Source organism: Ranitomeya variabilis, chromosome 6 (assembly GCF_051348905.1).
Source record: "Ranitomeya variabilis isolate aRanVar5 chromosome 6, aRanVar5.hap1, whole genome shotgun sequence".
NCBI lineage: Eukaryota > Metazoa > Chordata > Amphibia > Anura > Dendrobatidae > Ranitomeya > Ranitomeya variabilis.
In genome coordinates this window covers 113,634,038-113,660,103 of record NC_135237.1, presented here as the reverse complement: position 1 = coordinate 113,660,103, position 26,066 = coordinate 113,634,038, and the positions used below count along the sequence as shown (strand labels likewise).

General features: G+C 42.2%; 1 protein-coding gene across 7 annotated transcripts in view; it reads right to left on the bottom strand.

Moving 5' to 3' along the window:
- Positions 1-21,792, bottom strand: part of RARB (retinoic acid receptor beta) — a 1,117,211-nt gene extending 1,095,419 nt beyond the window's left edge. For 2 of the 7 annotated variants that reach the window (XM_077268924.1, XM_077268922.1), the window contains exon 1: positions 21,607-21,789. The gene's annotated coding sequence lies outside the window, so the exon portion shown is untranslated. Of the gene's footprint in view, positions 1-1,566; positions 1,741-21,606 lie in introns of all 7 variants that reach the window. The other 5 variants (XM_077268925.1, XM_077268929.1, XM_077268926.1 and 2 more) reach the window with 5 other exon arrangements.
- Between the last annotated feature and the right edge of the window lie 4,274 nt (positions 21,793-26,066).

Here is a 26,066-nt window from a genome sequence, read left to right as displayed (position 1 = left end):
CTTATGTGGCCATTATTAACCTTTATGCAGGATTATTATGGGGCATATTTTAATATGGAGCATCTTATCGGGCCATAATTAACTTTATGGATCATTATACGGGGCTCCTGATTCAATATGGATATTCAAAAACACAACCTACTGATGTCTCAAGTAATTTTACTTTTATTGGTATCTATTTTTACTTTTGACATTTACCGGTAGCTGCTGCATTTTCCACCCTAGGCTTATACTCGAGTCACTAAGTTTTCCCAGTTTTTTTGTGGTAAAATTAGGGGGGGGGTCGGCTTATGCTCGAGTATATACGGTATATTGTAATTCTTGCAAGAATAAGGAATCATGCACTGTATAATTTGGGATAGAAATAAAACAATCTTTGCATAAATCAATAGGACAGATAAGTATAAAGTTTGTAAAATGTGTTGTTAAATAGCTTTACTCTGAACTTTCAATGTCAAGGCTTGTCTCAGCAGTACAGCTCACTAAATGCCTCACATCATATTTCTTCACAGTCTATGAGACGGGAGGAGGGAGGGCGCATGCTTTTGCTAAATCACATTCCAGAACACACACACAAATATATATGTACTCATCGATCCTGTTACTGCAATTCGAAATTTGAGATGTTAGAAAACATTTTTCACTTTATATTCTATGTACAGTATAGTGTAAATAAGGGTACTGTCACACAGTGCCATTTTGATCGCTACGACGGTACGATTCGTGACGTTCTAGCGATATCCATACGATATCGCAGTGTCTGACATGCAGCAGCGATCAGGGACCCTGCTGAGAATCGTACGTCGTAGCAGATCGTATGGAACTTTCTTTCGTCGCTTGATCACCCGCTGACATCGCTGGATCGTTGTGTGTGACAGCGATCCAGCGATGTGTTCGCTTGTAACCAGGGTAAACATCGGGTAACTAAGCGCAGGGCCGCGCTTAGTAACCCGATGTTTACCGTGGTTACCAGCGTAAACGTAAAAAAAACAAACAGTACATACTCACATTCCGGTGTCTGTCCTCCGGCGTCTCAGCTTCTCTGCACTGTGAGCGCCGGCAAGCCGGAAAGCGAGCACAGCGGTGACGTCTGACGTCACCGCTGTGCTTTCCGGCTATGGCGCTTACACAGTGGAGAGAAGCAGAACGCCGGGGGACAGACACCGGAATGTAAGTATGTACTGTTTGGTTTTTTTTACGTTTACGCTGGTAACCAGGGTAAACATCGGGTTACTAAGCGCGGCCCTGCGCTTAGTAACCCGATGTTTACCCTGGTTACCCGGGGACTTCGGCATCGCTCCAGCGCCGTGATTGCAACGTGTGACCGCAGTCTACGACGCTGGAGCGATAATCATACGATGCTACGACGTCACGAATCGTGCCGTCGTAGCGATGTAAATGGTACTGTGTGACGGTACCCTTAGTCATCAGAGCAGCTAATTTCTCCAAACATGAGCTAAGAGGAAAAACAAACTAAAACATCAAGCATACAGAGACAACATATACTGGACTATTGATTTATGCACAGTCTATTGAAAGTTTAGAAACGCTTTAGGAAGTACTTACCTTCTTTAACCCCTTAACCCCCAAGGGTGAAGGGTGGGCCAATTTTTAAATTTCTGACCAGTGTCCCTTTATGAGGTTAATTCTGGAACGCTTCAACGGATCCCGGTGATTCTGACATTGTTTTCTCGAGACATATGGTACTTCATGATAGTGGTAAAATTTCTTTGATATTACCTGCGTTTATTTGTGAAAAAAACGGAAATTTGGCGAAAATTTTGAAATATTTCGCAATTTTCCAGTTTTTTATTTTTATGCCCTTAAATCACAGAGATATGTCACACAAAATACTTAATAAGTAACATTTCCCACATGTCTACTTTACATCAGCACAATTTTGGAAACAACATTTTTTTGTTAGGGAGTTATAAGGGTTAAAAGTTGACCAGCAATTTCTCATTTTTACAACACCATTTTTTTTTAGGGACCACATCACATTTGAAGTCATTTTGAGGGGTCTATATGATAGAAAATACCCAAGTGTGACACCATTCTAAAAACTGCACCCCTCAAGGTGCTCAAAACCACATTCAAGAAGTTTATTAACCCTTCAGGTGCTTCACAGGAATTTTGGGAATGTTTAAAAAAAATGAACATTTTATTTGTTTTCACAAAAAATTTACTTCAGCTCCAATTTGTTGGGGTAACAGGAGAAAATGGACCCCAAAAGTTGTTGTACAATTTGTCCTGAGTACCTGGATACCCCATATGTGGGGGGAAAACCACTGCTTGGGTGCATGGCAGAGCTCGGAAGGGAAGGAGCGCCATTTGACTTTTCAATGCAAAATTGGCTGGAATTGAGATGGGACGCCATGTTGCGTTTGGAGAGCCACTAATGTGTCTAAACATTGAAACCCCCAAGTGACACCATTTTGGAAAGTAGACCCCCTAAGGAACTTATCTAGATGTGTGGTGAGCACTTTGACCCACCAAGTGCTTCACAGAAGTTTATAATGTAGAGCCATAAAAAAAATAATATTTTTTCACAAAAATGAACTTTTCGCCCCCAATTTTTTATTTTCCCAAGGTTACCAGAAGAAATTGTACCCCAAACGTTGTTGTGCAATTTGTCCTGAGTACGCTGATACCCCATATGTGAGGGTAAATCACTATTTGGGTGCATGGCAGAGCTCGGAAGGGAAGGAGTGCCGCTTGACTTTTCAATGCAAAATTGGCAGGAATTGAGATGGGACGCCATGTTGCGTTTGGGAGCCCCTGATGTTATGATAAACATTGAAACCCCCAACAAGTGACACCATTTTGGAAAGTAGACCCCCTAAGGATCTTATCTAGATGTGTTGTGAGAACTTTGAACCCCCAAGTATTTCACTACAGTTTATAACGCAAAGCCGTGAAAATAAAAAATAATTTTTGTCCCACAAAAATGTTTTTTTAGCCCTCCAAATTTTTTTTTTCCCAAGGGTAACAAGAGAAATTGGACCCCAAAAGTTGTTGTCCAAGTTGTCCTGGGTATACCCCTGTTTGGGCGCACAGGAGAGCTCGGAAGGGAAGGAGCACTGTTTTACTTTTTCAACGCAGAATTGGCTGGAATTGAGATTGGACGCCATGTCGCGTTTGGAGAGCCCCTGATGTGCCTAAACAGTGGAAACCCCCAATTCTAACTGTAACCCTAACCCAAACACACCCCTAATCCCAAGCACACCCCTAACCCCAACCCTAACCACACCCCTAACTCCAACACACCCCTAACCCTAATCCCAACCATAACTCTAACCATAACCCTAACCACACCCCTAACCCTGACACACCCCTAACCCTAATCCCAACCGTAAATGTAATCTAAACCCTAACCATAGCCCCAACCCTAGCCCCAACCCTAACCCTAATCCTAACCCCAACCCTAGCCCTAACCCTAGCCCCAACCCTAGCCCCAACCCTAGCCCCAACCCTAGCCCTAATGGGAAAATGGAAATACATGTTTTTAATTTTTTTATTTTTCCCTAACTAAGAGGGTGATGAAGGGGGGTTTGATTTACTTTCATAGCGTTTTTTTAAGCGGATTTTTATGATTGGCAGCTGTCACACACTAAAAGACTCTTTTTATTGCAAAAAATATTTTTTTGCGTCACATTTTGAGAGCTATAATTTTTCCTTATTTTGGTCCACAGAGTCATGTGAGGTCTTGTTTTTTGCGGGACGAGTTGACGTTTTTATTGGTAACATTTTCGGGCACGTAACATTTTTTGATCGCTTTTCATTCCGATTTTTGTGAGGCAGTATGACCAAAAACCAGCATTAATTTCTTTTTGGGGGGGGGGGGGGGGCGTTTATACCGTTCCGCGTTTGGTAAAATGGATAAAGTAGTTTTATTCTTCAGGTCAGTACGATTACAGCGATAAATAATTTAGATTATTTTTTTATGTTTTGGCGCTTTTATACGATAAAAACTGTTTTATAGAAAAAAGAATTATTTTTGCATCGCTTTATTCTGAGGACTATAACTTTTTTATTTTTTCACTTATGACGCTGTATGGGGGCTCGTTTTTTGCGGGCAAGATGACATTTTCAGCAGTACAATGGTTATTTAAATCTGTCTTTTTGATCGCGTACTATTCCACTTTTTGTTCGGCGGTATGATAATAAAGGGTTGTTTTTTGCCTTTTTTTTTTTTTTTTTTACGGTGTTCACTGAAGGGGTTAACTAGTGGGCAAAATTAAACAAAGTCCAGCTCACCATAGTCAGCATTCTGTGGAACTTGGAGCACGGAACCGCTGTGTCAGGGCGTAGAAGAATTAAAGAAATGATGAGGAATCCAGCTCCACGAGGTAGTGAAAAAAAAACCTTCCTTTATTCACTTCAAATCATATTCAGTGGAGGATAAAACATCAGCAACAACATGGATTAAAATGTGATATCAATGCGTTTCTGGTGAACCAGCACCCTTAATCATGATAAAGGGTGCTTGTTCACCAGAAACGCGTTGATATCGCATTTTAATCTATGTTGTTGCTGATATTTTATCCTCCACTGAATATGATTTGCAGTGAATAAAGGAAGGTTTTTTTTTCACTACCTTGTGGAGCTGGATTCCTCATCATTTCGTTAACTAGTGGGACAGTTTTATAGGTCGGATCGTTACGGACGCGGCGATACTAAATATGTGTACTTTTATTGTTTTGGTTGTTTTATTTAGATAAAGGAATGTATTTATGGGAACAATATATTTTTTTCTTTATTTAGGAATTTTATTTTTTTTTTACACATGTGAATATTTTTTTTTTTACTTTATAACATTGCCCCGGGGCAGGGGCAGATTATAAGAGGGTCAATCTGGGCGGTAGCCCAGGGCCCAGTGGTGTGGGGGGCCCTGGGCTACCGCACAGATTGCCCGCCGGCCGCCGCCATCAGGGCATTACTGACCCCCCGTCACATGACCGGGGGGGGCCCACAGTGTCTGAACAGCCCGGGGCCCTGGCTACCCTTAATCCACCCCTGCCCTGGGGTGGGGCATCATGTTATAGTGACAGATTGCTGATCTGACACTTTGCACAGCACTGTGTCAGGTCAGCGATCTGACTTATAGTGCTGCAGGCTTACCAGCGCCTGCTCTGAGCAGGCGCTGGCAAGACACCTCCCTGCAGGACCCGGATGTAGCCCCACGGCCATTTTGGATCTGGGGCCTGCAGGGAGGGGACGCTCGGTACAAGGTGAGCACATCGCCTTGTACTGAGGGTCTCAGGGAAGCCTGCAGGGAGCCCCCTCCCTGCGCGATGCTTCCCTATGCCCCCGGAACGCTGCGATCATGTTTGATCACAGTGTGCCGGGGGTTAATGTGCCGGGGGCGGTCCGGCACCGCTCCTGTCACATAGTGCGGGATGTCAGCTGCGATAGTCAGCTGACACCCGTCCGCGATCGGCCGCGTTCCCCCCGTGAGCGCGGCCAATCGCTATGACGTACTATCCCGTCGGTGGGCATACGGGCCCACCCCACCTCGACGGGATAGTACGTCTAATGTCAGAAAAGGGTTAATCTTGCTTTCCTGATCACTCCAGAAATTCTGAGATGAATGTAGGCTTTCCTTGCACAGTGTAGATAGAAAGCAGTAAATCAATAACAGGGTGGGGTTAGACAGAGCATCACTGAGAGGACTAGCAGAGATGCAGAAGATAAAACAGTGATTTTATCAAAACTATAGGAAAAAGCCAGTAAAGGTATGTGCAGCAAAGCTATGTGCACATGGTATCTTTTTCAGGCGGATTCCTCCTGAAAATATATGCGCCCCCTAAAAAGAACATATTGCTGTGTAAACTTTCCATCTTATGTCTCCTCTAACGATTTCAGGGTTCGGAAAACCTGAATTAGGTAAAAAATGACATTCTCATTCCAACAGAAGCTGCCCGCTGTCTATTCTTGACAGTAGAGTGAAAGAAGCTGTCGTTTTCCTGAAGCAGCTTCACCTTGGAAAACTAAGTGTCTGCGTCGGCGTCTAAATGACACTATGCACACACTCTCAGTGCCAATGTCTGAAATCAGAGACCCTATTCCTACTTTATGCTGCTCTCAGAGTGGGAAGCAAAAACCTGGTTACAGATTCCCTTCAAATAACATAGAATTACTAAAAAGTAAAAAAAAAATGTTATTACACCCTGTCACATGGAATTTACTAGAATTGCCCCATTTATGTAATAAATCTAGTCTTTTTCATGCTTGCAGCACAAACAATAGACCGTTTGTGTCGCATATTATCTGATATTTTGGTGTTATATGCAAAAATTCAAAAGCACTAAATGATTTATAAAGTGTAATTTCCAAAAATTGGTAGTGAGAGTATCCCTCTACTGAGAAAGAAAACCCATAATGTAAGATACTACGATATAAGTACTGTTTAAGTGATCATTACACACTAAGAATATCTAGTTACACCTGCAACTGTAAATGTAGTGCAATTTTTAGGCAGAGAACTGGTGTAATTGCATTAATGAATCTCCCCCATGTTTCATCTCCCTGCAGGCGCTGTAGCAGATCTGTCAGGCTATCTATGCTGCCCAGTTAGAGCATATTGCAGAATAGGGCTGGGGTCACTGAGCTTGGAGTGGAGATGAGCGGATTAATTCGTGGAACTCTCGTCCAGGTCAGTTTTCAGGAAAGTAGTCCAAATGGGAATGTAAAAAATGTAACATCAAATTTATCAGTCAACCCAAGGTTTTGGCATGTTCTCCACCATGGACTTACATTTTGGATCTTTGTTATTATGTAGAAATTTGTTTACAACTGCATTAAAAAAATCCCAAGCCCTTTTCTTAATAGCTTTCATTTTTGTTTCAAAAACCTTGTCCTTCACGAGTTTCCAAATATCCGGACCCATGAAAATGCCTTCCTTCAGTTTTGCTTTGGACAGGCCCTGAAACGTGGTACACAGGTACTTAAAAGTCTCTCCTCCTTTTGGTAAAGCTTTCTGAAACTGCTTTAACCCCTTAGTGACAGAGCCAATTTGGTACTTAATGACAGAGCCAATTTTTACAATTCTGACCACTGTCACTTTAGGAGGTTATAACTCTGGAACACTTCAACGGATCCTGCTGATTCTGAGACAGTTTTTTCGTGACAAATTGTACTTTATGTTAGTGGTAACATTTCTTCTATATTACTGGCGATTATTTATGAAAAAAACGGAAATATGGTGAAAATTTTTTAAATTTTGCAATTTTCAAACTTTGTATTTTTATGCCCTTAAATCAGAGAGATATGTCACAAAAAATAGTTAATAAATAACATTTCCCACATGCCTACTTTACATCAGCACAATTTTGGAAACAAATTTTTGTTTTGTTAGGGAGTTATAAGGGTTAAAAGTTGACCAGCAATTTCTCATTTTTACAACACCATTTTTTTTAGGGACCACATCACATTTGAAGTCATTTTGAGGGGTCTATATGATAGAAAATAACCAAGTGTGACACCAGTCTAAAAACTGCACCCCTCAAGATGCTCAAAACCACATTCAAGAAGTTTATTAACCCTTTACGTGCTTCACAGGAACTGAAACAATGTAGAAGGCAAAAATGAACATTTAACTTTTTTTTGCAAACATTTTACTTCAGAACCATTTTTTTTTATTTTCACAAGTGTAAAAACAGAAATGTAACCATAAATGTTGTTGTGCAATTTCTCCTGAATACGCCGATACCCCATATGTGGGGGTAAACCACTGTTTGGGCGCACCGCAGAGCTTGGAAGAGAAGGAGTGCAGTTTTACTTTTTCAATGTAGAATTGGCTGGAATTGAGATTGGACACCATGTCGCGTTTGGAGAGCCAGTAGAAACCCCCCACAAGTGACCCCATTTTGGAAACTAGACCCCTTAAGGAACTTATCTAGATGTGTGGTGAGCACTTTAAACCCCCAAGTGCTTCACAGAAATGTATAAAGTAGAGCCATGAAAATAAAAAGTCACATTAAAAGTTGTTGTCCAATTTATCCCGAGTACGCTGATGCCCCATATGTGGGGGTAAACCACTGTTTGGGCGCACAGCAGAGCTCGGAAGGGAGGGAGCACCATTTGACTTTTTGAGCGCAAAATTGGCTATGGCGTTTAGAGACCCCCTGATGTACCTAAACAGTGGAAACCCCTCAAATCTAACTCCAACCCTAACCCGAACACACCCCTAACCCTAATGCCAACCCGATCCATAATCCTAATCACAACCCTAACGATAATCACAACCCTAACCCCAAAACAACCATAACCCTAATCAGAACCCTAAATCCAACACACCCCTAATCCTAATCTCAACCCTAACCTCAAACCTAACCCTAATCCCAATACACCCCTAATCCCAACCCTAACCTTAACCCTAATCCCAAACCTAATCCTAATCCCAAACGTAACCCTAATGCCAACCCTAATCCAAACCCTAATCCCAACTCTAACCCTAACTTTAGCCCCAACCCTAGCCCTAAATTTAGCCCCAACTCTAACCCTAGCCCTAACTTAAGCCCCAACCCTAACCCTAGCCCTAACCCTAAATTTAGCCCCAACCCTAACCCTAACCCTAGCCCTAAATTTAGCCGCAACCCTAACCCTAAATTTAGCCCCAACCCTAACCCTAAATTTAGCCCCAACCCTAACCCTAAATTTAGCCCCAACCCTAACCCTAGCCCTATCCCTAACCCTAGCCCTAACCCTAAATTTAGCCCCAACTCCTCTAGCTGCCGGCCGGCAGATCATGGCGGGCGCCCTGCACATGCACCCGCCATTTTCTTACAGAAGGAAGAAGCCGGCGGCCAGGAGAGGACACAGGAGAACCCAGGGACACCGGTAAGTATGATAGGGTCCCCGAATCCCCCTATTTCTCTGTCCTCTAATATGCGATCACATCAGAGGACAGAGAATTACACATCGCTTTTTTTTTTTTTTTGCGGTCGCCGGTAAACAGTTAATTACCGGCGATCGCAAAACAGGGGTCGGTAAAAACCGACCCCGATCATGTTCTTTGGGGTCTCAGCTACCCCCGGCAGCCGAGACCCTAAAGATCTCCCAGGTGCCGGCCGGTGGGCGCACTGCGCATTCGCCCGCCATTTTTTGGCCGGAAGAAGATGGCGGCGCCCATCGGGAGCCACGAGGAGCACCAGGGGAGACAGGTGAGTATCGGGGGCCTATTGGGAGCGATCGGGGACCCCATTTCTCTGTCCTCTGATGTGCGATCACATCGGAGAACAGAGAAATTAAATGGCAAATCGCGTTTTTTGGGGGGTTTTTTGCGACCGCCGGTAAACGGTTAATTACCGGCGATCGCAACTTGGGGGTCAGTAAAAAAAAACCGAATCATGTTCTCTGGGGTCTCGGCTACCCCCGGCAACCGAGACCCCAGAGAAAATCTGACTCTGGGGGGCGCTATTCACTTTTTCCACAGCGCCGTTAATTAACGGCGCTGTGGTTTAAGTACCCTTAACTGCCGCCGTTAAAAGGCGTATCGGCGGTCGTTAAGGGGTTAATAGTCCGAGCTTAATGTGGAGTGGTAGCAGGAGAACTTTAGCTGGATCAGCTAAACTTTCCACAACTATGTTCTTGAGTCCAGGTTGAAATGATGTTCTCGTTGGACAACTTTTTTGGCTCCAGTGGTGATGAGTCCTATCCCGGCTGTCCCATTTACACACAAAACAAAGCATGGCCACTTTCCGTATCCTCATTTCTGCCTGAGGAGCAAAGAGAGAACTTTCAGATCACCACATATTGACCATCCTTGATCCTTGTAGTTAAGTTTCTTGAGAATAAAATCTAAATTCTCATAACTTTCAAGTGCTCAGAACGCCATACAGGCACTGAACTATACTTGCTGCCATTGTGCAGTAGCACAGCTGTCAGACTTTTTTTGGATTAATCAATAAAGAGACTCCCCTCTCTCACATTGTACTCAGTGTTACATTTTTCCATCTGCCCAGTAACATCATTGCAATACACTAGAGCCCCATCTTGAGAAAAGCATGGAAGGAATTCCTTATTTCTGCTTCTGTACAATGAAAAATCATTCCTAGTGATACCAAAATCATCCACCAAAGTTAACGCAGAGGAGTCAAAGTATGAAGTATTGGACAAGAAAATGCATATGAAGTCAGTATTTGTGAAAAAACTATGTGATGGAATTTTTGCTATATTTTCACTGAGTTCAGCGATAAAAGTATATGTAAAATCACCTCTTTTCTACCAATTTTACCCTTGCAGACGTGTAATTTATCAGAGAATCAAATAAACTCGGTGGCTATTAGGAGAAAAAAAAAAGCCCCTAAAAAAAAAAAAAAAAAAAAAAAAAAGCACATGCACACAGACAAGGCAAAGCTAGTCCTCAAGTACCATGTCACAGATTAAGCAAAGGCATTTTTCATAACTGAAATCCATATTTTTTTATCTCAAGATTCTAGGTCTTCTGTTTTAAGGTTTCTAATCGTGTGAACTTTATCCATACCGGGAACAAAAAATAAGCACTTATTTCAAAGAGAAAAATCTTAATATGCAGGCAGTGCAGGTCGTGCGTCATTTCTTGACTGTTCTGAAGCGCCACGTGACACAATCGGATTAGGATAAAACAAAAAATGTAGATAAATTACCATTTTTGATCTGGGCTGATTTGATCCTCTTTTCCCCACGCAGTTCATCTGCCTTGCCTTTCATTGCATAACAAACATATTCTCTTCTCCCAAATGTGCAGAAGTATAGAAAGGGATTCGCCCGTATTCAGAGAGGATGTATGCCTCTCAGACAAAAAAGTCTTCAAAGGGCTCAGACAGGGGCTGCCTGAAGCTGATCTGATTTGCTCTGTGTCTATTTAAAGATATTATTAAAGGGATATTTTAGATCTCTTTAGTTTATCTATGAATAAGTTTGTTGTTTCTGTTTTTTTTCTATTTTGACTTTTCTCTTTCTCCAGAAATGTCTAACACCACAACGGTACGTTAAGTCACAAAAAAGACTGCGTACATTTTATCTTCTCATTAATTCAAACGATGGTAAACAGAATTATAAAGGCAGATAATAAACAGAAAATGAGGTTATTCTGCGACACTGTGCTTGTCAGACTTCTGAGCATAGTTTAGTGTTTCTATTCATGACTTTATATTACCAAATTACTCCCTGATGATGTCTCAGATGTGCTTTTGTCTGCAAATGAGAAGGCATAAAATACCAAGACATTAACGTTAAATTACAATCGTTAATGATGTAAATACGAAAATAATTACTCTATCATACCATCAATTGCTTTATGTTCATTACAGACGATCCTTTAAGGCCTTAATTTTCTTGTTATAACACTTTTCTCTATTTTTAGCTGATTATTTTATAGCCACAAAACAGTACTTTACCATTGTTCAGCAGTTACACAATTCATTTAATTCTGTTTAAAGCTTCATTGAAACTACATTTGGGCGACGTATAGCCAGCATGCATTACCGGTGAGCCTCGTACTGCACTGCTAACAAGCAGGACACAAGTGCAAGGGGAAGGCAATGGGGAAAAACATCTTTAGCACAGCGCTATACAAGATTACACAGCATGAGAACACAGGCTGGAACATCTCATACTGCACTGGTGTATGGTGTGCCATGTGGTGTGCCATTCATACTGCACTGGTAGTACGGTGTGCCATTCATACTGCACTGGTGGTACGGTGTGCCATTCATACTGCACTGGTGGTACGGTGTGCCATTCATACTGCACTGGGGGTACGGTGTGCCATTAATACTGTTCTGGGGGTACGGTGTGCCATTCATACTGCACTGGTGGTACGGTGTGCCATTCATACTGCACTGGGGGTACGGTGTGCCATTCATACTGCACTGGGGGTACGGTGTGCCATTCATACTGCACTGGGGGTACGGTGTGCCATTCATACTGCACTGGTGGTACGGTGTGCCATTCATACTGCACTGGTGGTACGGTGTGCCATTCATACTGCACTGGTGGTATGTGTGCCATTCATACTGCACTGGTGGTATGGTGTGCCATTCATACTGCATTGGTGGTACGTGTGCCCTGTCTTTTTCTCTCATGGCACAATGCTTGTCATTTTATTCTTCTAGGAAGACTTGCCTCCATGGTTCCAAATTGCATAATTTGTTTTCAACCCATTGCTGAATGAGCAATTTTGTGTTTTTGGAGCACTTGTATTTTTTTCTCTCTTTCTCGCAAAAGTAATAATTTTTTATTTTTCCGCAGACATAGTCACATAAGGGCTTGATATGCAGGATGAGTTGCAGCATTGAATTACTTCATTCATTCTAAACATATGATGTACTGGAAAGCAAGAAAAAAATTCAAAGTGCGGTGAAATTGAGGGGGAAAAAACATAATTTTTTCTTTGCAATGACCATTATGTGAAAAAAAAAAATTTCCTGGAAGCATGATTCTCCAGGTAAGCACGATCATGGCTTCCTATTGCATTATTTTAACAGAAAAAAAAACACAGTTCTGGCATTTCAACTTTTTTTCTATTTAATGGTTTTACATTTTGACAGATCTGAGATGTCAAATATGCTTATTTTTTACTTTATTTTTAATGTAGAAGAGCAATGATTTGAGCTTCTAAAAACATTTTTTAACTTTCAGGGATCCTCTGATTGTTTGTTCTATAGATTGCAATGTTAAAGTATTGTAGTTTATAGAGATAATCAGTCTTCTATGAAGTCCAGCAAAAAACTAGTCCTTTCAGACGTTCCATCATGGCAAGCCCCCAAGCTGCCCAAAACAACCCATGGAGCCCCCCCATGATCGCATCATTTTTTCCCAAAGTGTTTTTCAGAAGCGGTTTTGACGAAGGATTTTGAAGTAATTTTCACACAGCTTTTTGCAGACTAGTTTGCAGCAGTTTCCACAAGGAATTCGAAGTGCAGAATTCACTTTTTTCCACAGTAAGATTTTTAAAATTCTTAAAATTTTAAAAGTCAGAAAAAAAAAACGCTCAAAAAGTTTGTTGTAAGGACATATTTTCGATTGAAATCAATAGGAAGAGTATTCAAAGCATTTTTAAAGTGCTTTTTTATGTGGATTTTGGAGCAGACTGCTTTGAAATCCTCATGAATAAACCTCTGTGTGAATGTAGCCGTAAGGCATGTCTCGCTATAGCTACAGAAAACATTACATTTTACACAGAGTTTTCATGCATTGCAGTTGAAACCGATAAAACATGTTATGGTTATTAAAACTGTGTTGTATTGCTTATTTTTTTTAAGTAATATTCCTTGAAACTCTTCTCTAGCCAGACAAAAAAATGATGAGGCCTCATGCATGCTGGACTCCTTCACGGCCAGACAGACCTCACTGATCACAAAGTGGTCCATCAGATTTCCGTTACGGTCCAGGATAAAACATGACATGCTGCACTATTTTGTCCATTATTTTTGGCCAGATCTGAAACAGAGACTCTGGTCACAGATGAGGCAGGGCCTCAAATACAAGCACAAAAGTCTCCCACAATATAGAAACTTTTGTAATTGCCATTTTTTGTGGAAATCTAATATGCAACCAAGTACCAACGTCACTTAAAAATGACAATCTGATCTTCCCTGAAGGTAACGATGTAGAGACTGTCACGACATTGCTCCCCTGTGTGACATCAACCATTACTATACTATAGATATTTGTTTTCTAGTATGTAATAAGATGGATATCACAAGGGTGGCGCTGTACTATAGAGAATGAGCCCACACAGCGCTGTCCTTGTGATATCCATCTTATTACACACTAGAAAACAAATATCTATAGTCTCCCCCCGGAAGAAGGCACATTCAGACGAAACGCGCATAAGGGTCGTGGCACCTACAGGTCTGAGGTAATCTTTTGAATACTTCTGGTTTAGTTGCCCCTTCATCTTTATTATATTTACTTGACTTGGTTACTAGTGGTTTTAATTAACCCTTTAATGGTGTGATTTCTAGGCATAACAATATATACAATTTTTGATGTTTGGATGGAGCAACCTATTACATAGATTACGGTATATACCTGCCTCTTTTCTGTGGTGCCAATTTTGGGGGTATTTTTCACTATCTCTGACTTCCCTATTTATAATACAGTTACGGTATATATTTTTTTAAATGTTTAATAAAATTATAACTTTTTAAATTACTCTGGTTCTGTCATGTGCAATTTTCTTTGGGTTCCTATTACACACTAGCCTGATACAGAGAGCGATCAGCCACACAGCATCCTCCATGAGATCATCCAATCATGCACACTCCGAAAATCTTATGCCCGCTCTGTGACAATCTAAACACTACCCAGCTACAGAGAACGTTTAATTACACTGAACACCTATATAACATTATCCAAGCACACTGTGCCTGCTGCAGACACTGTGGGCCTCCACACTGTGCCTCATGTCTGACATCACTATCCGGCTACGCTTGCTTTGTGACATCATCATCTGTATGCAAACATTTAGGGTACCATACTACTTCTATTTTACAGCATTTGTGGACCATTCATTAGAACTTGGCAAACTCGTTTAACAACATAATAGATAACACCTGAAGAGATAAACTGGAATATAAGTTGGTGCACATGTAAGCGCACATGTAAGCGCATGTTCTCACTGACCACTAAACAGACAAAAGCCAAGATAAAAAAAAACAAAAAAAGCAAATACCCTTCAGTAAACAGCTATAGTGGCTGAAAATAATACAGTATAAGGTGCTTAGTTAACATAATTTTGATTACAAAAAAAAATGAAAAAGCCAGGTCATGCTGACCTTATTCGGGACGGTCTTAAACTCTAATATTAAAACCTTACCATTTGTCAAGTCTACATCAATATAGCACAAATGGTATGTGAACACGGCATCTTTTGCCTGGAAAAAATGCTGGAAAAAATGAAAAAAATGAAAATATACACTGGAATGTCAAAAGTCTTTTCCACTTCTTTTCAGAGCTGTCAGGCTTCGAAAACCGTAAGATGGCTAACAGAAGAGAGCTGTCCGTTCGGAAGGCAGCTTCCAGTTTTAAATTGTCACGGTTTTAGTTAAAATTAAAAAAATAAAAATAAATGCCAATGGTAAAGACGCCCAAAATGTACGGTAAAGACTACAAAGGAAGAAGTTTCAGGAAAAGCACATCGGCATGTCACCCATAAATGTAACTGAATGCTATATTTTTAACTTGATGCATATGAAGCAGACCAAAGTCAGGAGGCTTTTACAATCCAAATACAGTATTTTCTGGTGTATAAGACGACTGGGCGTATAAGACGACCCCCAACTTTTCCATATAAAATATGGAGTTTGGGATATACTCGCCGTATAAGACGGGGGTCATCTTATACGGCGTGTGCGGTGCGGATGGTTCCCAGGGTCTGGAGGAGAGGAGACTCTCCTTCAGGCCCTGGGATCCATATTCATGTAAAAAAAAAGAATACAAGTAAAAAATATGGGATATACTTACCCTCCGACAGCCCGCGGCTCTCAGCGGTGCAAGCGGCGGCCTCCGTTCCTAAAGATGCATTGAGCGAAGGACCTTCGATGACGTAACGGTCACACGACCGTGACCACATCGTGTGGGAATTTTTCTGAATAATTTTCCACGCTAGAGTTCATATGAGTTTATGCCAGCAGGGGGCGCAGCACCGCAAGTCTACGATGCTACGTTCCCCTGCTTTCCATTCATTCCCCAGTTTTTACAACCAGGAGCAACAGCTGCATTAGCAGTCTCCTGGTTGTAAAATTATTTAACCCCTTCAGATGGATTTACAGCGTGGGACATGACTGTACGGCGAAGTAAATAAGGCAGCACACTGCAGCGCTGAAACATGCAAATATGAAACATGAAAACTGAACTGCGTTACTGCACTAGAAATATGAAAAATGAGAGTGTTTAGCGCATAAAAATGGCCAATTTTATGTGTACCTGGTAGCCACTTTAGGGCATCTCTCGTATACTAGGTCCTACGCTTTCCTTTCCTCGCTGAGAATAAACGTCTCCATCTGAATGGGTACCTGTGAAACCTCTTCTTAGACTAACATTCTCTCTCTCTCTCTGTGGAGGGGTAATGGACCTGTTGCAATTAAAACACCTGTGGCTAAGAGGCGGAGTGCTCAATCAGAAGGCTAAAGAATACATTTAAAAAAACTGACCGTCACATCCAAACATAGACTAAGTGTGAACAGGTGCTGAACCTAGAGTCACCAACTCATATACAGTCTAGTAAATAAGGCAGCACACTGCAGCGCTGAAACATGCAAACATGAAACATGAAAACTGAACTGCATTACTGCACTAGAAATATGAAAAATGAGAGCGTTTAGCGCATAAAAATGGCCTGGCATAAAAACTGAATTATTTACTTGACTGTATATGAGTTGGTGACTCTAGGTTCAGCACCTGTTCACACTTAGTCTATGTTTGGATGTGACGTTCAGTTTTTTGAAATGTATTCTTTAGCCTTCTGACTGAGCACTCCGCCTCTTAGCCACAGGTGTTTTAATTGCAACAGGTCTATTACCCCTCCACAGAGAGAGAGAATGTTAGTCTAAGAAGAGGTTTCACAGGTACCCATTCAGATGGAGACGTTTATTCTCAGCGAGGAAAGGAAAGCGTAGGACCTGGTATATGAGAGATGCCCTAAAGTGGCTACCAGGTACACATAAAATTGGCAATTTTTATGCGCTAAACGCTCTCATTTTTCATATTTCTAGTACAGTAATGCAGTTCAGTTTTCATGTTTCATGTTTGCATGTTTCAGCGCTGCAGTGTGCTGCCTCATTTACTTGACTGTATATGAGTTGGTGACTCTAGGTTCAGCAACTGTTCACACTTAGTCTATGTTTGGATGTGACGGTCAGTTTTTTTAAATGACTGTACGGCGGACAGGTATGGGATATTGTTGCTTTTTTCTTTCTTTTCTTTTACAGAACGAGTGTCTTCAGGTGGATTAAGCATGCAATAAAGATTTTACAACCCCATGTGTGTATTTATTTCATTATCATGTGTGTGTGTATTATTAACCCTTTACTACTATTAGATTAATAATGGATAGGTGTCTTATTGACATCTCTTCATTATTAACCAGGCTTAATGTCACCTTACATTAGCAAGGTGACATTAACCCTTTATTACCCCATATCCCACCGCTACTCAGGAGTGGGAAGAGAGAAGCTAAGTGCCAGAATAGGCACATCTTACAGATGTGCCTTTTCTGGGTTGGCTGGGAGCAGATGTTTTTAGCCAGGGGGGGCCAATAACCATGGTCCCTCTCTTGAATATTAATATCTGCCCTCAGTCACTGGCTTTCCCACTCTGGCAGAGAAAATTGCGTGGGAGCCCACGTCATTTTTTTCCGTGATTTAACCCTTTATTTTAACAGCTTGAGCCCCCAAATTTTGCACACACACTCTACTAACATTATTAGTGAGGAATATGTAAAAAAATAAGGGATATGAAATGGTTTACTGTATGTAAACCATGTCTCATATCCTGTCGGGTTTGATAAGGAGATAGCAAAAGCCGGCAATTGAATTACCGGCTTTTAAGCTATCTAGCGCTGTATGAAATATCTACTATATAATTGTCTAAGGGTCACTTCCGTCTTTCTGTCTGTCCTTCTGTCTTTCTTTCTGTCACGGAAATCGCAAGTCGCTGATTGGTCGCAGCAAAAAGGCCACGACCAATCAGCGTCGAGCACAGTCCGGAGGCAAAATGGCCGCTCCTTACTCCCCGCAGTCAGTGCCCGCAGTCCATACTCCCCCTCAGTCAGCGCTCACACAGGGTTAATGGCAGCGTTAATGGACTGCGTTATGCTGCGGTGTAACGTAGTCCGTTAACGCTGCCATTAACCCTGTGTGACCAACTTTTTACTATTGATGCTGCCTATGCGGCATCAATAGTAAAAAGATCTAATGGTAAAAATAATTAAAAAATCATTATATACTCACATTCCGTCGGCCCCCGGATCCAGCCTAGGCCTTTCCCGCTCCTCGCGACGTTCCGGTGACCGGTCCATGCATTGCGGTCTCGCGAGATGATGACGTGCGGTCTCGCGAGACCGCTACGTCATCATCTCGCGAGACCGCAATGCACTCTTGGGACCGGAGCATCGCGAGGAGCATCGGTAAACGCCTTGGCTGGATCCAGGGGCTCCGGAAGGTGAGTATATAACTATTTTTTATTTTAATTATTTTTTTTAATAGGGATATGGTGCCCACATTGCTATATACTACGTGGGCTGTGTTAGGTACTGTGTGGGCTGTGTTATATACTACATCTCTGTGCTATATAAGATATGGGCTGTGCTATATACTACGTGGCTGTGGTATATATTACGTGTCTGGGCAATATACTACATCGCTGTGCTCTATACTACGTGGCCTGGGTTATATACTGCATGGGCAGTGTTATATACTACGTCTCTGTGCTATATACTACGTGGCTGTGCTATATACATGGCTGTGCAATATACTACATGGCTGTGATATATACTATGTGGCTGTAAATTACATACATATTCTAGAATACCCGATGCGTTAGAATCGGGCCACCATCTAGTAAATATATATATGTGTGTCTCACTGACATATATCTGTATATATATATATCTCTACCTATACTATGTGTAGACATTTATTCTATCTATTCTATTCTAACCTGTCAGTGTGATTTTACTGTACACCGCACTGAATTACCGGCTTTTCTATAGAACACCGCTGCGTATTTCTTGCAAGTCACACTGATGGTCCGTGTGTAATCCGTATTTTTCTCACCCCCATAGACTTTCATTGGCGGATTTTTTGCTCATTACGCTGACAAACGCAGCATGCTGCGATTTTCTACGCACGTAAAAATACGGCTGCGAAATATACGGCAGATAGGAGCTGCCCCATAGAGAAACATTGGTCCGTATGCAATGCGTAGTTTTTGCCCTCTCATACGTCCGTAAAACTCTCTAGTGTGACGCCGGCCTTATAATGAGAAATTTTATGGCCATGTTTTTAATTTGGCCACAGACCCTAAATAGCGGTATAGGCAGTGCCTGCAGGTCAGGGGCAGCGCTAACAGACTCGATTGGAAAGAGCTTGTATGCACGCACTGCACTCGTTGCTTAGGAGACTGGCCACTGCTGATAGACTGCAACGGTGGCTAGTAACCTAGGCAACAAGGAGTAAGCCATAAGATTAAAAATCCCTTCAGTCTTGGAAGTGTGGAAGATTTTTTATAACAAGCATTTGGTAATGAGCCAACCCTGCTAAGTGCAGACATTACACAGTACACAGCATTGGCCATTTCAGAACAAGACTCCATAGACTTCAACGCGCACTAACTGGTAGATTATAAGGAGAAATCATACTTGAACAGAACTGAGGGGGTATATATAGAAAAGTGTCATATGTGCCACAAAACTGATACAAGCAATCTGTAGAAATGGAACATATTGTTCAGTCCAGTGCAAGTGAATATTATCAATAATCTGAATGTAATAAGTGATCCGCACGGCCCCCGCGCCATCCATCCAAGTATTTGTACAGAAAAATACCAAACCAGATGAACATCCTCCAGACTGTAGTAAATACCTGCTGCTAGTCAATCATTTCAAGGTGCTTTCTAGAAGTAAAGTTCAGTGGATGCGGGCAGGCCTCCTGCAGCGCTCACATGCTTCAGCAATGCCCCTGTCATCCACTTCTCTGGATCATGCACTTCCCCTGTCAGAGCGGTTTACTATCAAAATGCAGAAACACTATGCACAGAGGAAACCGGTCTCCGAGCACCGTGGGCACAGGCGGGGGCACGGTGGTAGCACAGGCAGGGCATGGTGCCGGGATCACTGCTACTTTACTGCTGTAATGCTTATGGAGCAAGGAGGTTAAATAATGTCAGTGCCTGGCTGGGCGACTGCGGAGGGAACAGGATGACCTGCTGTATAATCACTACAACTAATGCAATTAAAGGATCGGAAACTGAGGGTCACTGAGGGCACGCTGGGCCAGTGCTGATGAGCCCATCCTGGCAATATGGCCACCGGCAGGTGGATGCAGGCACATGGGGCATCATGTATACAGCAGAAGGCACTGCTCCAGCCTTATATGAGGAGTGACACACTGTGGGTATGTGGAGAGAGAGAGAGTGAGACAGATGGATTGAAGGATGGATGGATAGAAGGATGGATATAGAAGGATGGATATAGAAGGATGGATATAGAAGGATGGATATAGAAGGATGGATGGATGGAAGGATGGATACAAGGAAGGAAGGAAGAATATATGGACAGAAGGATGGATAGAAGTAAAGATGGGAGGGAGGGATGGATAGAGGGAGATAAATTGAAAAAAAAAAACAAGAACAAACATAAGTGCAGCACAAGTAAGCTACTAAACTACAGGAGACAGTGAGTGCAAAGCCTCACAGGCAAAACCAACCCTCAATGTGTCCAAAAAGATAACGGCAGCGCTCCAAGGTCCAAAAAGATTTTGTTGTTTATTGCCACTAAGTCATGGTGACCATGTTTTGTTCCATGTGTGGCCTCAGAAAGTTCCGCATTTGGAAGAGACATCACCACCATGACTTAGTGTCAATAAACAACATCTTATTGGACCTTGGAGCGCTGCCGTTATTTCTTTGCAGATAGATAGATATGGGATAGATAGATAACATAGATAGATAGATGATAGATAACGTAGATAGATAGATAGATAGATAGATAGATAGATAGATAGATAGATAGATAACGTAGATAGATAGATAGATAGATAGATAGATAGATAGATAGATAGATAGATAACGTAGATAGATAATGTAGATAGATAACGTAGATAGATAACGTAGATAGATAACGTAGATAGATAACAGATAGATAGATTGATAGATAACGTTGGTAGATAGATGACAGATAGATAGATAACGTAGATTGATAGATAGATAGATAGATAGATAGATAGATAGATAGATAGATAGATAGATAGATAATAGATATAAGATAGATAGATGATCGATAGATAATAGATAAGATAGATAGCAATGGATATATAATAGATAGATATCAATAGATAAATAGATACCGTAGATAGATAGGATAGCAATAAACAGATAAATAGAGATACCACAGATAGAGAGATAGATAACAATAGATAGATAATAGATAGGTAATAGATAAATACCAAAATATATCAATAGATAGATATTAGATAGATAGATGGATAGATAGACAGATAGATAGATAGATGGCCGTAGTGACTGCTCTGATGTGATGTGACGGGGTCGCGCCATGGATCACGTCACTAGTATTCGCAGAGTTTGCTCACACCGCACTAGTACCGCACACTCTGTGGAGAAGCCGCAGCGGTAAGTTCCCGGCCGGGCACACAGCCGCACATGACAGATGGCTGCCCACGTAAAGTTGCTCTCTGCTCCGCACACACGTGGATGACAAGTGACAGCAGCCTGGCCCCGGCTATTCCCGCCTCACGTGTCCTACTAGAGCCCGGTCCTAGGACTCGGCGCCACACAACACACACACGTCCATCAATAACTTCCCTCACCTCGGGGAGCACATGCCCCTGGGTGTGCGGAACCCGGTGCCAGCCCCGGGCGGGGGCTCAGGACGGCGCTTACCTTGGTCAGCGCTTTCCCCGGGCAGGTGCAGGCGGTGACAGAGAGCGGCGGCGGAGCAGATAGTGCAGCAGTGACAGCAGCATCACAGACCGCGGACTGCAGGAGCTCCCCCCTCCCGCGCACTGGGAAGACCCGAGGACGAGGAGGCGCATGTGCAGAGGTGAGGAGCGCCCCAAACTTCACCTCACACCGGCTGACCTCACAGCGCTATGACGTAGGAGCACGTCATAATCCTACTCATGGGCTGGGGGCTCTGCACAGCTCCTCCCCAGGGTCACAGCATCAGCCTCACACCTGTTCATGTGCAGCCCCCAATATTCCACCATCAGGTCCCAGACTGATGGCATTGCTGAGGAATTCTCACAGCTGGTGTCCTGTGCAGAATCACAGAGGGGAGAGTAGGCAGATAATGTAATGTAGGGGTATAATGACCCCCAAAGGCATGGAGGTGCAGTAAGTGGAGCCCCTCATAACTTGAAATAATGGGGGACAAGGCTGTGACCTGGACAGTATGACCTCAGACCGCAGTCCGGGTGATCGCACGAAGCGTTGGTGTGAATATGCGCCAGCCATGAGGCGGCAGAAGAATGAGTCTCGGGCCATGTTCACGCTCTGCGTCACACTCCGTCAGTTTACCAGAAGGAAAGGTCCCAGTACCAGGACCCCACTCTGCTTTTTCCAGTAAAGTGATGGAGCTTATTAACCCCTCCATTTTTTTTTATTTTCAATCAATCCATGCGTAAAATATAATGATTTCACAGATGGGCAGCAGATAACTCTGCGGGAACAACCACCTGTCAGAGACCACCACCATACGGACCACCACCATAGGGACCACCACCATTCCACAGTTATGTAGTTTATATTTTAGTGGTAAAAAAAATCTGAATTTTGTAACCGAAAACGGAGCAGTGTACTATATTATCATTATTGGATACTTATACATTTATGGGGGAGATAAGACAGAAAAGAGCTATTCTAGTGTTTGGGATTTTTTTCTTTACATATTTTATTGTTTGTGTTAATTATTTTTGTGATAGTGTTTTATTATGTTATTTGTGATGCTGAAGCTTTATACTTTTTTGATGAGGTTTTGTATTTTTGCTATGTGGGTCTCATTGATTCAGCCATTATTACACCCGATTATTACACCATCTCAGGTAGTTAAATTGCTAAACTGCTCACTGAGTTGGTAACGAGAAATCTAGGTGTCTGGAGCTGGATGCACTAACATTGCTGCGACTGTTACAATAGATTAGAGTTCAGTTGAATATCAGCTAGAGGACAGCCAGCAGTGGCATAACGACCGTGGTCGCAGCGGTTGGCACCGTGACCGGGCCTGGCGGGTCAGGTCGGACGCACATCCAGCTGGTGTATTGCACCGCACAGGCTCATCGTGGCCAGTAGGTGACATCGGCGTGCACATGAGCGGGGGCACATGTCAATGACGTCATGCTATCCCGTCACACACTAGTCAGCTACTGGCTGCACAAGAGGACACCGCTCACAGGGGGAGCTGAGGGACGGTGAATATTTTTATTAAAAAAAAACTGGCCAAACTACTACATGAATGACTATGGGCTGTGCATTATACGTCTTAGATGACTATGGGCTGTTCATTATACTTTATGGATGATTATGACTGTGCATTATACTTTATGAATGGCTATGGGCTGTGCAGTATACTTTATGGATGACTATTGGCTGTAATTTATACTTTATGGAGGACTATGGGCTGTGCATTATACTTTATGGATGGTGATGAGGCTGCATTACACTTTATGGATGAATATGGGCTGTGTATTGTACTTTATGGAGGATTATGGGCTGTGCATTATATGGAAGACTATGTGGAGGACTATGGGGGGGTACATTGTACTACAGGCAGTGGTGTAACGTGTAAGTTATGGGCCTCAATGCAAAATCTCCAATGGGGCCCCCAACGACCACAGATCTTTAATAGTAATAGTCTTTTTATATGGGGCAAAGGGACCTTTGGGATCCCTCTAATCTCCAATTATAGTTACGCCCCTGACTACAGGGAGGACTATTTTCTGTGCGTTATACTATTTGGAAGACTATGGGGAGTACACTGTACTTCTATGGAGCCCCATGACTTCTATGTACGCCCCTGGTGAGTATAATAGTTTATTTTTTTATACTCATTAAAGAAGAGTGGCAGAAAGGGGGACATATACCAGATGAGAGATTGATATACCAGGATGCGGCCCAGGATTAGGGACATGGTATAGGTAGGTATACCATGATGCGGTCTATACCAGGATGAGTGACATATATGCCAGGATGGAGGGCACATATGTATATATATTTACTTAGAATGGGTGGGGGGCCCAGTCCAAATCTTGCATCGGAGCCATTAGACTCTACTTTTGCCACCGACAGCCAGACAGCATGTAAGGGAACTCATGGTGACGGACTGACCTGAAGAACACAAGTAAGGATAGCCTAAGGACTAGCACCCGAGTGGCTGAAAAAAATGTCATGGACCTCCTCGCACACTTAGCCTAATTAAAACCGTACGCCAGGAGGAATACTGTCCCGGAGGATAGTCCCTCATAATGAAAATGGGAAAATAGGCATCTTACAAACCATGAAGGTTAGAGGGATCAGGGATGTTGGGTTCGCCTGGGGAAATCCACACTGGTGGGATTGAGAGAAACTCCAATATGTCAGCCTGGACAGGATAGGCTCTGACTGCGCTCACTGTTTACCACGCCTCGTATGTGCCGCTTCCTGCATCTGTCACCATGCTCCAGTCTTACCAATACCAATTGTGGCTGTTTACTTTTTTTGGCTGCTGTTTAAGTAAAGTTCATCTGCTTTACTTTTAAACTACCATCTGACTTTCCTGTCTCTCTCCACCACACCAACACCACGGGGAACGGCACCAAACACCAAAGAGGTGACAGGACAGTACTACCTGCCTTAACCCCCGCACACCCACATCCGTGTGCTTTTTCACTGTATCGGAGCGCTAAGCATGGCCACCACCGTCCACCCCCATGTGACAACAAGAAGAATCCGACCCATGGCTGGTGTACTGGGTTAGCTGCGCTCCTCGTGTCACAATAGTACAGACTTAATGGACGCGGCAATACTAATGCAACAAGGGAAGGAATGCGAATCCACAGCAAAAAATGGGTAAATAGGTTATAATATCAAATTTATATAGACTTTTAAAAACAGGAAAAAATTAAAAATATTATGAGATAAAAAAAGCGGGGCTAGAGAGACACTGGGTCTGCCGTTTCGAGCCCACTGCTCTTAGTCTTGACACGGCAATACAAACATACCTATATATATTTATTATTTTTATCGTTTATTCATTTTATTTTTTTAATTAGAAGAATGATTATTTAAAGTTTTATTTTTAATTTTCACTTTTTGATTCATTCTCCAATGGAAGCAAATGTGAAGTGTGGACATAGCCCAAAATTTTTACTGAGTTACCTTGACATGATAAAAATGTGCAGTATATTGATCAACGTTTACTAAATCTTAAATGCATATCACCTGTGGTAACTCTCGCCCCGTCCTACCCCACATATCCAGTAATTTGCAGGAATTTCAATGTTGTGATATATTTCTGATTGTTGTCGCTGATCTTTAATATGTGGTATAGGACTGTACAGATTGGCAATGTCGTGTCACATTATTTCTTTGAAAGGCTCTACCCTTTGTGTGTTTGATGGCATATCTGCTGCGTTATGGACACAATAGTGGGGTTGCAGCTGCTAAACACCCGCTGTTTCTTAGATGAGAGTGCATGCTCTCCATCAGGGCTTGTGCACACCATCGACTTTCGTTTACAAGTGCTATCTGTGTTTTTTACGGACAGCACTCGTACCTATGATATTCTCGACCCAAATGTCGGCTCTAAATACTCAATGAAAGTTTATGGGTCCATGAAAATAATCAGATTGCACTTGAAAGACATCCACGTGTGGTTCAATGTTCATGGACTGACAGAATGGAGAAGGTGGAGAAACTTTATTTTATCTTCACATCCAAGAAAAAATGATGCCACTCTAATCAAAGTCTGATGAGAATAGTTGGACTATTTTATATAATTTATATATTTCTTATTTCTGTATAGCACATGCAATACATTTGTTTTTTCCTGTGATACAAAATTTGCCCACTCGGGGTATATAGTATATATTAGAAAATTGACCTGCCTTATGGATATTGTATCTTGATCTGTGCATAATTTGAAGATATATATATATATATATATATTTACATGATTTTGTTTTAATATTTTATTGGTGTTTCTCTATTGCCATTAAATAAATGTGATATAATTATTAAATTATCTCCTGTCACTTTCTCATGGATCCGGTATATGCTTAGTGCATGCTTTTTTGCTCTCTTCTAGTGGTTTCACTATATCTTAGACACATGTGGTGACCTTGGGCTTATTAATAGGATTGGACCCA